Source organism: Crotalus tigris, unplaced genomic scaffold, assembly GCF_016545835.1.
Source record: "Crotalus tigris isolate CLP2741 ecotype Arizona unplaced genomic scaffold, ASM1654583v1 scf7180000018362.2422785, whole genome shotgun sequence".
Classification (NCBI taxonomy): Eukaryota; Metazoa; Chordata; class Lepidosauria; order Squamata; family Viperidae; genus Crotalus; species Crotalus tigris.
The window spans coordinates 546,779-561,991 of record NW_024096964.1 but is presented as its reverse complement, the minus strand read 5'-3'; positions in this window follow the sequence as shown (position 1 = coordinate 561,991).

Genomic DNA, 15,213 nt, shown 5'->3' with positions numbered 1-15,213 from the left:
TTGCCTACTCCTGCTCCACACCCATTTGCACTATTCAGGTGACCCTGAGGGTACAGATAAAACTCCAAGTAGCCTCAATGACTCTCAGAGAGAGTGCCAATAACCACAGCACTACAAGGAATAGAAATCCTTCCATCCACCACCATTCAGTCAGAACTGAAGAAGCTTCTTGGATGAGCAGCGAAATGTTTTTGAGGAAAAAGTTCAACTGTCTTTTGAAAAAACCATGACCCGGATGACTGAGAACCTCCATAGACATATTATTTAGACAGTGCTCAATTTATGACCCGGATTCAACAGCCACCCCACCCCACATCCTCCTGCGGTCATGTGATTTCATTTTGAGCACTCAGCAGCAACCAGATTGCATTTGTAGCTGTTTGCCGAATCCTGTGGTTATATGATTGATTAACAATGTGTTTTTCAGATAACAAGCATTTACTTCCTTTCTCAATGTAAGTTGAGGGGCTTCCTGACCTCACATTAATTAGAGCAGTGATGAAATATGGGCAAAGAAATTGGCTTGTGACTCTAATCCAGGGTTCCTCAAACTTGGCCACTTTAAGACTTGTGGACTTCAATTCCCAGAATTCCCCAGCCAGCCATGCTGGCTGGGGAATTCTGGGAATTGAAGTCCACAAGTCTTAAAGTGGCCAAGTTTGAGGAACCCTGCTCTAGTCAGTAGTGCTTGGAATCTGATATAAATTATTGCAATGGTACACTATGAGTTTTTTTCTGGCATTCAGTTGAAAGTAATTACAAGCCCAGGTCAAGGTAACCTGGGGTTAAAAATCAGCGTTCTATTACCACACAGAAAAGTAATCAGAGGCAGAAATGCACATGAACCTCACAGCTAATTGTTACCTGTGTTTTACGTACATTCAAAGCTATTTTTTGTTATCTGTATTGTGTTAATGTTAATGTTAATTCCTGAAGTATCCAATTTCAAACTTTCTTTTATGTGTTAAAAAGAAAGTTTGAAATTGGATACTTCAGGAATTAACATTTCCTAAAGAGCAAGAGTCTGTGAAAGTTGGACCATAAGAAAGGCTGAGCGCCAAAGAATTGAGGCCTTTGAACTATGGTGCTGGAGAAGACTCCTGTGAGTCCCCTGGACTGCAAGGCGTTCAAACCGGTCAGTCCTAGAAGAGATCAACCCCGACTGCTCTTTAGAAGGCCAGATCCTGAAGTTGAAACTCAAATACTTTGGCCACCTAATGAGAAGGAAGGACTCATTGGAGAAGAGCCTAATGCTGGGAAAGATTGAGGGCAATAGAAGAAGGGGATGACAGAGAATGGCTGGATGGAGTCACTGAAGCAGTAGGTGTGAACTTAAATGGACTCCAGAAGATGGTAGAGGACAGGAAGACCTGGAGGAACATTGTCCATGGGGTCGCGATGGGTCGGACATGACTTTGCAATTAACAACAACAACAACAAAGAGCAAGAGTAGTTCAAAATATATCAAACTTTAAACTCAGCTGTGCACACTTATTGACTGTACGAATTAGAGAGTTTTATTTTTGCCAGTAGTTTTCAAGCATGGTAAACCATGATGGAACTAGATTTTGAATAAACCACAATTACTGGGTTAACACTATTCATAAGGCATGGGACATGATTTACAAACATTAATAGCTAAGTGAGCACAAATATGCTAAATCAAAATGAAATCCAGCCAATAACTGTTTTATTCCCCCATAAAGTAGTTATGTGCGATGCTGTACTCATCAAAATTAGAGAGGTTAGTCCAGCACTGGTATCCCTTAGGGCAGGGGTAGGCAACCTTGGCCCCTTCATGACTTGCGACTTCAACTCCCAGAATTCCTAAGCCAGCCATGTTGAGGGGAAAGGGAAAGTTTCCAAGCTGAGCCATGCCAGCTCAGGAATTCTGGGAGCTGAAGTCCACGAGTCATAAAAGAGCCAAGGTTGCCTACCCCTGACTTAGGGCTATCTGTGTTTTTTCAGGTTCTTTCAGATTGGAGTTGACCTGATGCTCAGAAGCAAAACCCACAAATAGTACTGTATGTTCAAAACTGGTCCCAAGTACATAGGACTAATGTTTTTATTTGGTGCCATTCCCTTTCCTTAACAATATAAAGGGGAATTAGGAAACTCTCAGAATTCTTTGGATCAAGATAAAATGACAGATGCACAAAGGAGAAAAGCTATTCTAATTTATAATTTGAATTTGAACAACATATGTATTGTAGCTGATTTTGGTGTAAATTTAATAAACTCAGTTGTTTATCAACATACTTTTTCTTCCTTCTAAAGTTGGCTGCTGAAATGAAAGTACAGAAGTCAGAGAACTAGAAACCTGTTTTGTTTTTTGCAAAAACCTTGTTCCCTAAATCTAAACCCATAGCGACAACATCTGTAATTTCTAGTCTGCAGCTGGTTTGATTTTGTCAAAGAAAATCTGACAAGTATGAATCATGCAGAAACCTAGACAAGGTAACTCCGTTTATCAGGTAGTCCTTGACCAGATGACCATAATGGAGCCTGCCTGTTACGATCAAATGTTGTAATAGGTATAAAATGGGTCGGTCACACGACTCACCTTAATTTTATCACCTTTTTTGTGGCTCTCATTAAGTGAATGCAGCAGTCGTAAAGCAAATGCCACAATTGTAAAGCAAATTGATGCTTTGCTATAGGTGCAGCTTTGCTGTAAACAACTAAATGCAACCATTTTGCTGACTGAAGAGGAGACACAGCCACTGGAACTTCTAATTTGGGTTGAAGTGCTCTTTTTCCGGACAGTTGTAGCTTTAAAGCAAGGGTCTTCGAACTTGGCCCTTTTATGGCTTGTGGACTTCAACTCCCAGAATCCCTGAGCCAGCCATGCTGAGGGGAAAGGCAGAGTTTCCAAGCTGAGCCATGCTGGCTCAGGAATTCTGGGAGTTGAAGTCTACAAGTCATAAAAGGGCCAAGTTTGAAGACCCCTGGCATAGATCCTACTAACAAGCCTTGATAAGCAGCATAGATCCCAAATTCTAATCCTTGCTTTTCGGAAACAAGGTGATCTCTTTTTTTTCATGAAAATCAACTTTCACTTCCTTTTATGTAATGTCAAAGTCAAGCAAATTTGATTTCTAGAATTAGCTTCACAGGATGCATGTGTTCTCTAAGCTCTTTTTAAAACTACATTTGAATTTGCATAGTCTGCATTGTTAGCAAGATCTACTCAAAACGAACCACAAGATGACAGAAGAAGGGAATAATTTTCCTTCTCCAGGAGCTTCTCTCACAACTTGATGTCTCTGTTGATCTTTTAGCCCAAAGTTATACCCTTGAGTGAGGGTGCAAATCTGAAGTTGCCTGTGACACTCCCAATTTTTGAGCACAACCTTTGGAGATTTGCAGAAATTGCTGTCTTACTGTAATTTTCAGTTTACAGAAGGGAAAAGAATAAGCCAAGGTCAAAGACTAAATGTTTAACTTGATTTGATTATAGTAAAACACCAAATAACTTAACTGGTAATCTTTCAATTACAACTATATAATAATAATAATAATAATAATAATAATAATAATAATAATAATAATAATAATAATAATAATAATAATAATAATAGTCAATTGCAAAAGGCGGCCTTATTAGGAACTGCTTCCATCCTGCGACGATACCTGTAATACCATCAAACATCCACATCTGCCTATCCCAGGTCCTGGGTAAGGACTCGATAGGTAGACAAAATGCCAAATCCAGTCTGAACATCTGGCTGACTGTGCGATGAATGATAATAATAATAATAATAGACGAAAAAGAACTGGAGAAGATAACAAAATACAAAGACCTACAAGTAGAAATAGAACGACTGTGGCAAAGGCAAGCAAGGGTGGTACCAATAGTCATAGGCGCCTTGGGTGCAATCCCAAAGCAACTGGAGCACCACTTGAACACCATCATCGGCATTGACAAATTCGCCATTAGTCAATTGCAAAAGGCGGCCTTACTAGGAACTGCTTCCATCCTATGACGAGATCTGTAATACCACCAAACATCCACATCTGCCTATCCCAGGTCCTGGGTAAGGACTCAATAGGTAGACAAAAATGCCAAATCCAGTCTGAACATCTGGCTGACTGTGCGATGATCGATAATAGACGAGAAAGAACTGGAGAAGATAACAAAATACAAAGACCTACAAATAGAAATAGAAAGACTGTGGCAAAGGCAAGCAAGGGTAGTACCAATAGTCATAGGCGCTTTGGGCGCAATCCCAAAACAACTGGAGCACCACTTGAACACCATCATCAGCATTGACAAATTTGCCATTAGTCAATTGCAAAAGGCAGCCTTACTAGGAACCGCTTCCATCCTGCGACGAGATCTGTAATACCATCAAACATCCACATCTGCCTATCCCAGGTCCTTGGGAAGGACTCGATAGGTAGACAAAAATGCCAAATCCAGTCTGAACATCTGGCTGACTGTGTGATGATCAATAATAATAATAATAATAATAGTAAAGTTGGAAGGGGCCTGAGGTTTTGCTGGTTAAAGAAATACAGGAAGCCAGAAAGTGCTTTTTAAGTTTTACATGTTTATTCAGCTGAATAAACGGACTCCTCTAAATGAGGGGAGCAACAAATGACAAGAAATCCTTGTATTTATTCTGTATAATTACATAAGCAACCCATCCAGCAAAGCTGACACACATAAGATAAAGATTGCACCCAGTAAGTCTGGCATACTGTAGATAAGAAGGGAGAAAGCAGAATTAGCTAAACATATTCTCATTTGAGTGTTACTTAAAGATATCATATGTTTTTGGGTGGGTTAGGACATTGGGTGTTCTCCTTACTATCCTTTCCTGACCCTGAATCCAGGATTACAAGTGACCAAAGAGAGAGAAGCCATCTATATGTATTCATAATTAATACTGTCTCCTAATTCCTGGTCATCAGGTCATCTAGTCCAGCGCTTTTCAACCAGTGGTACGGGTATCACCTGTGGTACATTGGCACCTGGCAGGTGGTACGCGACCATCCTAGAAAAGTAGTGGGGGAGGGGAATGAGCTGAACTGATGGCAGCACCTCACAAGCCTGAGCGAGAGATGGTTGGAGCTGCAGGGCTGTCAGGGCTCAGTGGAAGTGCCAGGATCAGCGCCAGGCTCCAGCTGGAGCTCAGCGCTGATCCTGGTGCTTCTGCTGAGCCCAGAAGAAGCGCCGATCAGCTGGAATGTTGCAGCATCTCCAGGGTCTTGTGATTTACATTCAGATGCTTGGCAACTGATTCATATTTATGACGGTCACAGTGTCCCAGGGTCATGTGAAGTGACCAAAACCTGCTGCAACCACCCAGCAGATGGGGGGGAATAAAAACCAACCCCCCCTGCTGCCAATCTTCAACAGAAATGCTCACAACAATGAAAACCTTGGACAGGAGGAAGAGCGCCGCCGGGCGGGCAGGCAAGTGTCTTGGGAGTCTGTGCCTTGGGAGGCACTTTTTTCAGTGCCATTGTAACTTCGAACAGTCACTAAGTGAACTGTTGTAAGTTGAGGACTACCTGTACTTTATCACTTTTTTCCTTTTTTTTTTTTTGGTCATCAAGTTTTTGACACCTTGCTAGGCAACTGGTGCTACTCGGATATTGCCATATCCTAAAAGTGGTACAATGGATGAAAAGGTTGAAAAGCCCTGATGTAGTCCAACCCCCTGCTCAGACAGGAAACCCTATACCATTTTGGACAAATGGCTGTCCAGTCTCTTCTTAAAAACTTCCAGTGTTGGAGCATTCACCACTTCTGGAGGCAGGTTGTTTCACTGGTTAATTGTTCTAACTGTCAGGAAGTTTCTCCTTAGTTCTCGGTTGCTTCTCTCCTTGCTTAGTTTCCACCCGTTGCTTCTTGTCCTGCCTTCAGGCACCTTGGAAAATAACTTGAAACCCTCTTCTTTGTGGCAGCCCCTGAGATATTGGAACACTGCTATCATGTCCCCCCTCGTCCTTCTCTTCATTAAACTAGACATACCCAATTCCAGCAACCGTTCCTTATATGCTTTAGCCTCCAGTCCCCTAATCATCTTTGTTGCTCTTCTCTGTACTCTTTCTAGAGTCTCAACATCTTTTTTACATCGTGGTGACCAAAACTGGATGCAGTATTCCAAGTGTGGCCTTACCAAGGCATTGTAAAGTGGTATTAACACTTCACGTGATCTTGATTCTATCCCTCTGCTAACGCAGCCTAGCACTGTGTTGGCATTTTTGGCAGCTGCAGCACACTGCTGGCTCATATTTAGGTGATTGTCCACTAGGATTCCCTCTCACAGTTACTACTATTGAGCAAAGTACCCCCTATACTATACCTGTGCATTTGATTTTTCTTGCCTAAATGTAGAACCTTGCTTTTTTCACCATTGAATTTCATTTTGTTAGATAGCGCCCAGTATTCAAGTCTATCTAGATTCTTCTGTATCTTAAGCCTGTCTTCTGGAGTGTTGGCTATTCCTGCCAGCTTGATGTCGTCTGCAAATTTGATGAGTTCCCCATCTATCCCCTTGTCCAAATCGTTGATATAGATGTTGAAGAGCACTGGGCCCAGAACAGAACCTGGGGCACCCCACTACACACTTCCCTCCATATAGATGCGGTTCCATTGAGGACCACACGCTGAGTACGGCCAGTCAGCCAGCTACGGATCCATCTGGTGATGGTGCTTTCTACCCCACATTTTTCTATCTTGTCAAGTAGTAGGTTTGATCTACTTTATCAAATGCCTTACTGAAGTCCAAGTAAATTATGTCTACAACAGTGGTTCTCAACCTGTGGGTCAGGACCCCATTTGGGGTCGAACGACCATTTCACGGGGGTCGCCAAACCACGCTGTCTGCCATTTTTTCCCTTTTCCCTAGCTGTCCTACTCCCTCTTATTGGTGGCCACACCCACTTGGGGGTCACCACAACATGGGGAACTGTATTATGGGGTCACGGCATTAGAAAGGTTGAGAACCACTGGTCTACAACATTCCTCTGATCCACTAATTTTGTCACTTGGTCAAAGAATGCAATAAGATTTGTCTGGCATGATCTATTTTTGACAAACCCATGTTGGCTTTTAGTAATGACTTTATTTGCCTCTAGGTGTTCGTTGATTCGTTGTTTGATTATATTTTCCAGGATCTTCCCAGGTATTGAAGTCAGGCTGATAGGTCTGTAATTTCCTGGATCCATTTTTTTTCCCTTTTTTGAGGATGGGAACTACATCAGCTCTTTTCCAGTCCTCTGGTAGTTCCCCTGTGCTCTAGAATCTTTGAAAAATATAGTTCAGTGGTTCTGAGATCACATCTGCCAGTTCCTTGAGAATCTTGGGGTATAATCCATTTGGTCCTGGCGATTTGAACTCGTCTAGGCTGGACAGGTGCTCACTTACCATTTTCTTGCTTATCTTAACTTTCGTTTCTATTCTGTTTTTTTATGGCACTATTTTCGATAGGTTGGTCTGTTTTTTCCCTTTGTGTAAAGACAGATGCAAAAAATGAGTTAAATAGTTCTGCTTTCTCCCTGTTGCTTGTCACCTTCTTGCCACTTTCACCCACTAATGCACCAATCATTTCCTTCACTTTTTTCATGTTGAAAGAAGCTCTTTTTTTGTTATTTTTGACTTTGGTCGCAAGCCTTAGTTCATTTTGAGCCTTGGCTTTCCTCACTTCATCTTTGACAGTTCAAAGTTACAATGGTGCTTAATAAAGTGGCTTATGACCAATCCTCGTAGTTATGACCGTTGCTGCCTCCCCACAATCGTGCGATTCTGATTTGGGCGCTTGCCAATCAACTCACATTTATGACAATATGTGGTCACACAATCACAATTTGCAATCTTCCCAGCCAGCTTCCAACAAAGTCAATAGGCCAGTTTTGCTTAATACCCACATAATTCACTTGGCAACCATTGAAAAAATGGTGGTAAAATTGGGTTGGGATGACTCCTTTAATGACCACATTGCTTAACGACCAAGATTTCAGTCCCAATTGTGGTTATAAGATGACAACCCATATATCTTTTTTTTTTCCTGACTGAATCTTCTTTTTCTGGAGAGTAGCTTCAAACTATTCAAGGGCTAAGACAGAAAAAAAAATGCACACATCATGTTTTGAGAATCAGGCTGTTTTGTGCCACTCATTTTGTGACACTTCAGTTCAGAAATGTGAGGCACAGATGAGTTTGGGTTTTTTTGACCTAATTTTTGCTTCTTGTCTAATAGGTAGGCTGGCAAGGACAGGTATCCTGCAGACATTCACTTTCCAGGTAAAAGGTAAGATAAAAGAGTGAATCTTTAGTGAAACAAAAGCAATTACAGGTAGTCCTCAACTTACAATAGTTCATTTAGTGACCATTAAAGTTACAACAGCACTGACAAAAGGAACTTATGACTTTTTTCACACTTACGACCGTTGTAGCATCCCCATGGTCACATGATCAATATTCAGCCACTTGGCAACTGACTCATGTTTATGACGGTGGCAGTGCCCCATGGTTTGTGGCTTTCTGGTATGCCAGATTCACTTAACATCTGTGTTACTAACTTAACACCTGTAGGGACTCACTTAACAATTGTGGCAAGAAAGGTCATAAAATGGGGCAAAACTCGCTTAACAAATGTTTTGCTTATCAACATAAATTTGGGGCTCAATTTTTGTTATAAGTTGAGGAATACATTGTGGGAAGTCAGCCTCCCCAGAGAAGTAAATATATAAAAGGGAAGAAAATATATTTCCTCAAAGGATCTTAAAGAGGCAGAAAAGCATGCCCAGTTTTCCTTAATAGCCCCAAGTCTCCCTCCCCCAAGCAGAAACCAGCTCTGTAGAAATGCAGATGTAAATAATCCAGGAAGGTTGGAGCCCTCCAGTTAGAAGATTAAGAAGACACCTAATCTACATACCCCACCCAACTCTAAGACAGGACATAATAGGATTAAACGACAGATACCAAAGGGCACACTCAGACTCAGGTCAAAGTTCATGCCTCAAACAGGAACAGGAAACAACTCCAAACAAAAGGCTCCAGAGGGTATAAAACCCACTCGCTACCTGTGCTCACTCTTTTTTCTTCCAGAGCCATCTTTCTGTCTGGCTCTCCTCTTCAATAAACTGCAACCCTCTTTCTAAAGCAGTTGCCATGTTGTTTATTCCCAGCTTGGACTGAACCACGATGAAGACTTTTCCTTCAACAACATGTTTGTTTACTTTCCTGACATTGTTAAACAAGCTTTCCACAACCTTGTGCTTTTTGGATGCATTAGGAATGCAACTTGCACCTGTTACACAAGTTGTCCTCAAATTAACTCAAAATTTCCATTGCTAAGTAAGATAGTTGTAAAGTGAGTTTTGTGCCATTTTACAACCTTTCTTGCCACAGTTGTTAAGTAAATAATTTGTTGTTAAGTTAGTAACATGGTTGTTAAATGAATCTGGCTTCCCTATTGACTTTGCTTGTCAGAAAGTCACAGAAGGTGATCACATGATCCCAGGACACTGCAGCCGCCATAAATACATGCCAGTTGCTAAGGTGACCAACTTTTTTACAATGAAAAGGAGGACACAAATAAATTGAAGAAAAAATATCGTAAATAAAATAAACATTTTATTCATTGCAACAATAATACAGAATACACTGTAATATGATAAATGCATAATAAAAAACATTTGTAACAATAACATTTTATATTGTAATTATGCTTACATGCCTATTAATTATTATTTAAATGAGTATTTTTCCATTGAATGAATATTTTTGTCAATGTATCAACTTCTAACAATATATTGGAAGTATCTGAACAAGAAATATCCTTCATATTGAATTTTACCGCAAGTGCTGCAGCTAGAGTATCAACATTCAATCTCGATTTCTCACTTTTCCAAAAATCATTAGCAATTGAAAAAACTCTTTCAACTGCTGCATTAGTTCCAGGGCAGCACAATGTAAATTGAACAAGAATAAATAAATTTTCACATGGAATATGTTCATTTTTGAAATGGCTGAATATTTCCACCCATCTTTTATCAATTTCAACGTGTTCATTTTCCCATTGTATTAATTTTTCAGAATTTAAAAATACATTCAGTCCTCTAATTTCTTCAAAGAGACAATTGTCATTTTAATGTCTGGCATTTCTTTAGATAAAAACAACACAAGATTCAATATCTGTCCAATATACTTGCGATGAAGTCAAAAAACACCATTGAAAACTGTTATTTCCTATGATGTTTGTTTCAGACCATTTTTCAATATATTGAAAACATATTTGGTAAAAATTCTGCACTTCTTTGATAAACTTTTCTGTTATGCCCAGATTTGATTCCTCTAAGTCTGACAATTTTTTTTTATAACTAAAGGAAGAAATTTTTCTTTAAATTGAGTTTTATATTGAAGGATACAGTCATTCAAAATAAGACTAACTTCTGTAACTGAAATGTGTTCACCTTCAATCTTTTGAATCGTTTTGTGAAAAATAGATACTTGATTATGTACAAAATACATTAATATCTCAGATATTTTATTATTGAAAAACAATTCCAGGATTTTAGGACATTTGTCTAAACTTAAAAAATATGAACAGAGAGGCTCAAATAATTGTAGAACATGCTCTATAGCAGCTGTTAGAGCAAGCCATCTAACTTTTGAATATCCTAAAAGTTTTATATTGAATATTTGCTTCTTCACAAAATTGTTTTAAAGTAGCCACACGAATGGTAAAACGACTAAAATACAAATAAATTGTAGTTATTATTACTTCTACATCAATTGGCATGGCACATGATGTCATGTTGATTGCATTTGACAAAATATGTGCATTACAAGCTATTCCTAGTGTTTTCTTTTGGAGTAAATCTTGTAATTTTACATACGCATTATTCACCCCTTTGCATCTTTGCCTACCAAAATTTGTGTTTGTATTATCAGCTGTTAGTGCAACAACTTTGGATTTCAAATTGTTTTCATTTATTACTCTGTATAGATGGTTTGACAAAATTTCAGCAGTTTCGCCCTCAATGGATTTTAAATTTAAAAGTTTTACTTGAATGCCCTTGGTAACATTAAAATATCTTACTAGTATTGGATACAATTTAGTTTCATTATGATTGGATGCATCAGATAAAACCGTTACAAATGCTGCAGTTTCCAAGTCTTCTGTAAGAATTTTGTCACAGTAATTTTTAAATACTGATTTAATAATAGCCTCGCATTTTGTCCTGGCGCATGAAAATTTAGCATCGTGAAACTTTTTCAATAATTTAGTTGTACAATCTATGCTACAGAAACTTTGATTGTGAATTATGGTATGGAATGCAAATACTCCCTCCATTGCAGCTAACTGTTTTTCATCTTCAGAATACTTTGAAGTTTTTAAAAAAACTTGTTACTTTACAACTGGAAGCAGATGCATCTGATGATTGCTTATGTTTCTTGGTGGTCAAGTGTTTCGTAATAGCTGCTCTGCCCCCAACTGCAATACAAAATTCTCCGCTGCAAATATTGCAGAAAAAAATGTTATCCTTCTTTGATGTGATGAATGGAAATTCCTTATGCAATTTATCATTGAAATGGTATTTCCTCTTTTTTGATTTTTCCATCCCTAAATGAAATTTAAAATTAAAAATAAAATATAGAGCTACATGAACGATGCAAGCACATTCATTATGAATAAATAAAATTAATTATTAAAACTGAAACAATAACATAAGCAAATAAACTTGTAAATAAAATTATACCGTCCGGGTGTTTTGGTGCGCTCAGCAGCAATTCCTATTGGCTTTCGAAAGCCAATAGTGGGAGTAGCACAGCTCATGCAAAAGTTGAAAAAAAAACCATCAAAAAAGGTCCCGGAACACCGTTCTGAGCGTTCTATGAAAAAAAAAAGCCCTGCAGATTAGTCTTCAAATATCGAAAAGGAGGACATGTAGGAGGACACTTTTTGAGGGAGGACAGAACTTACAAAAGGAGGACTGTCCTCCCTAAAGGAGGATGGTTGGTCACCTTATAGTTGCCAAGTGTTCAAATATTGATAAGATGACCACAGAGATGCTGTAATGGTTGCAAGCATGAACAATAGTCATAAATCACTTTTTTCAGTGACTTGCTGTTGTAATTTTGAATGGTCACTAAACAAAAGATTGTAAGTCAAGGACTATCTATATTCCCAACTCATACAAGACTATTACATCTGGGTTGCAATAATTTAAGATACTATTAGATGGCAGCAAAGAGTTAATTTGCTGTCTCTCTTTGTTGCCTCTAGTGGTAATCTAGAGCGTGGAGGTGTGGTTTTTTTAAGCCTGATATGGTAGCTTAAGCAAAGGTCATTATTACTTAGAACAGGGGTGTCCCACTCAATTTTACTGAGGGCCACATCAGCATTGCGATTGCCCTGGGGCCACCACAAAATTGTATATTGGTTCCTGGCTGGCCTGGGCCAGGGCCAAGGCAGTGGGGGCCATTCCCTGTTTCTAGGAGGGCTTCGCGGGCCACATGAAACTACTTCATGGGCCGCATCCGGCCCCTGGGCCTTGTGTTTGACATGTCTGACTTAGAAGTTAAAGTAGATACTCTGCTTGATGTTTCTAATTCTGAAATAGTGCTGTCAACTTCAAATGGAGATATTAATGAACATGATGGCCCCCACAGTTTGACTGAGTTTAAAGGTATTTCCAGACAACTGGTCTTTTTATCTCCTATATTAATTCCAATATAAAATGCCTCCAAGACTACTAGGTAGACCAGACCAAGAAAACAATTCCACAGGAAGACTAAAACGACTTTTACTGAGATTGACTATAATAACAATTTTATAATTCTTATTATAGTATACATCTTCCCCTTTATACTGCAGTGAATTAAGGAGGTACCAGACTGAGATATTTCTGAATATTATCTCATTGCTCTGGACTTAAAATATATTTCAGTCTCTCTTGATTAGGTAATGCTTTCTGCATATTTCCATCAACTAATCTCTCTTACGCTTAGATTTTGACTGTCTACAGATATGGTCTCTTCCTTAACTGTTTTTAGGAGAAGGAAGCAGGGAAAAATCAACCAGAATTTAACAGGTATTAGCAAACACTACCCTACCTTGGTGAAATCTGGGGAGAAGTGGGTGGTATTAGTACCACAGAAAACAAGTTTGTTGCAATGGAAGTTCCTTCTCTATGAAACCACAAAAATACTAAAATATAAAGTGGTTTTGTTTAGCCATCTGTTCTGACTATTCTATTCTAATATCTAACGTTGTAATCATATCAAAACTGGGAAGTTCCCACTGTTAGACCTGTAAAACAGCTTTAGACAATTGACAATAGTGGAGAGAGAGAGAGAAAGAGAGACAGAGAGAGAGGGAGGGAGGGAGGGAGGGAGAGAGAGAGAAAGAGAGGGATGGATGGATGGAGGGAGGGAGAGAGAGAAAGAGAGGGAGGGAGGGAGAGAGGGAGGGAGAGAAAGAGGGAGGGAAAGAGAGAGGTTTACAGGCTTAGATCCCATTCATAAAAAAAGATCTCAAATAATGTTTTAGACACCAACGTAGTCAGGAATTAATCAAACTAAGTAGAAACAAGCTATCAAAAATTATAAATGATTACTTTTTCCACTGGATTGCCTACGCTTCTTTTCTTTTTTCTGGCTTTTGAGCAAAATGGAAATCTCTGACAAGGAGAGTAAGACGTTTTCGCTATGCGTAATCTTGTATTAAATGTTATCTTGGAATGTAATCTTGTGCCACAAATGACAAATGTAATCAACCAGATGTGAACACAAACCTTGTGAGACTGGCATGTTGTAAATAACAAAGAAACTTGTTGTAGAAACATCTGAGAGAACTTTTACTCAAATGCTTGATATTTATCTCCAATCTCAAGCCTTGAGGCTCTCTATTTCTGCAGAAATATACAGCTGGAATAAAAAGCAGTAAATGCTCCAACACTGGAAGTTTTTAAGAAGAGACTGGACAGCCATTTGTCCGAAATGGTGTAGGGTTTCCTGCCTGAGCAGGGGGTTGGACTAGAAGACCTCCAAGGTCCCTTCCAACTTTATTACTATTACTATTGCCCCTTTTGCACTGGGAAAACAGAACCCAGCTGAGGCTCCTGTTAACATGTCTATGTTAAAGAAGTGCATATTTCCCAGGTCCATTACTAATTCAGAAAGCATCGTTGTTTAAGTCAGAGCGATAAATTTAGAGACTCCACTTTACTATAACGATCAGAAAATCAAATGCAGAACTAAGCAAAAAAAAAAAAAAAAAAACAACCCACAAAGCAAACACAGGATCACGTTCAAGGGATGTCTCAACTACTGAAACCTTACAATGAAAAAATCCAAATTAATTTTTTTCCATTACCCACAGCTGTAGAGGGTGTAACATACACTCTTGACAGAAAGGGAGCTGAGTGTCATGGTTCCAAAAGAAGCAGCTTTTCAAAGAACTTTGAGGCTTTGTTTACCTTAAAGAATCCTTTTATTGCTACATAGCTTCGGCAGGTACATAATGAAGCCAAAAAACTGAATCCTCCCACCCCCAATCATCCCTAACAAGCATAACTCATTCCTTCATTTTACAGTCATCAGTCACGTTTTCCAATTTGTTTGAATTGTGAACTTTCCCTCCCCTAACTCCTCTGGTTACAGCTGACCTTGGAAATACTGTACTAAAATATTGTTGTGGCTAACTATCCCCCAAGTACATACTTTCCCACCCGCTATTCTAACATTGTCTGACTTTAACTCTAGAAGTGATATACAGGTTAAATAAAACATGTTTGCTTCTTCATATATGGCAAGCAAGAACATCCGATGTTAGCAGTCTTGACATCGAGTTTCAGTAATGTAGCCCACTGCTATTTATAACGAAAGATATTTCCGTGATTACCAGGTGTATGCATGTTGTACCTTGCAATCTTTTGCAAATTACCAGCAGTCTAAAAAAGAAGCTGTTGCATTTAAACCAAAGTGGATTTGAAAGCAATAAAGTGCCATCTTTGACCGAACTTATCTCAGACTGAGACCCAAAGCCTAGAGCAGAGGTCTTCAAACTTGGCAACTTTAAGACTTATGGACTTCAACTCTCAGGAATTCTGGGAGTTGAAGTCCATGAGTCATAAAAGAGCCAAGGTTGCCCACCCCTGCTCTAGTCAGTAAAAGTCTCAGGGGTATGTTTTATACTTTTGCCCACATAATTTTTTACTGTTGTGAGTTTCATAGTGCATCTAAGGGCA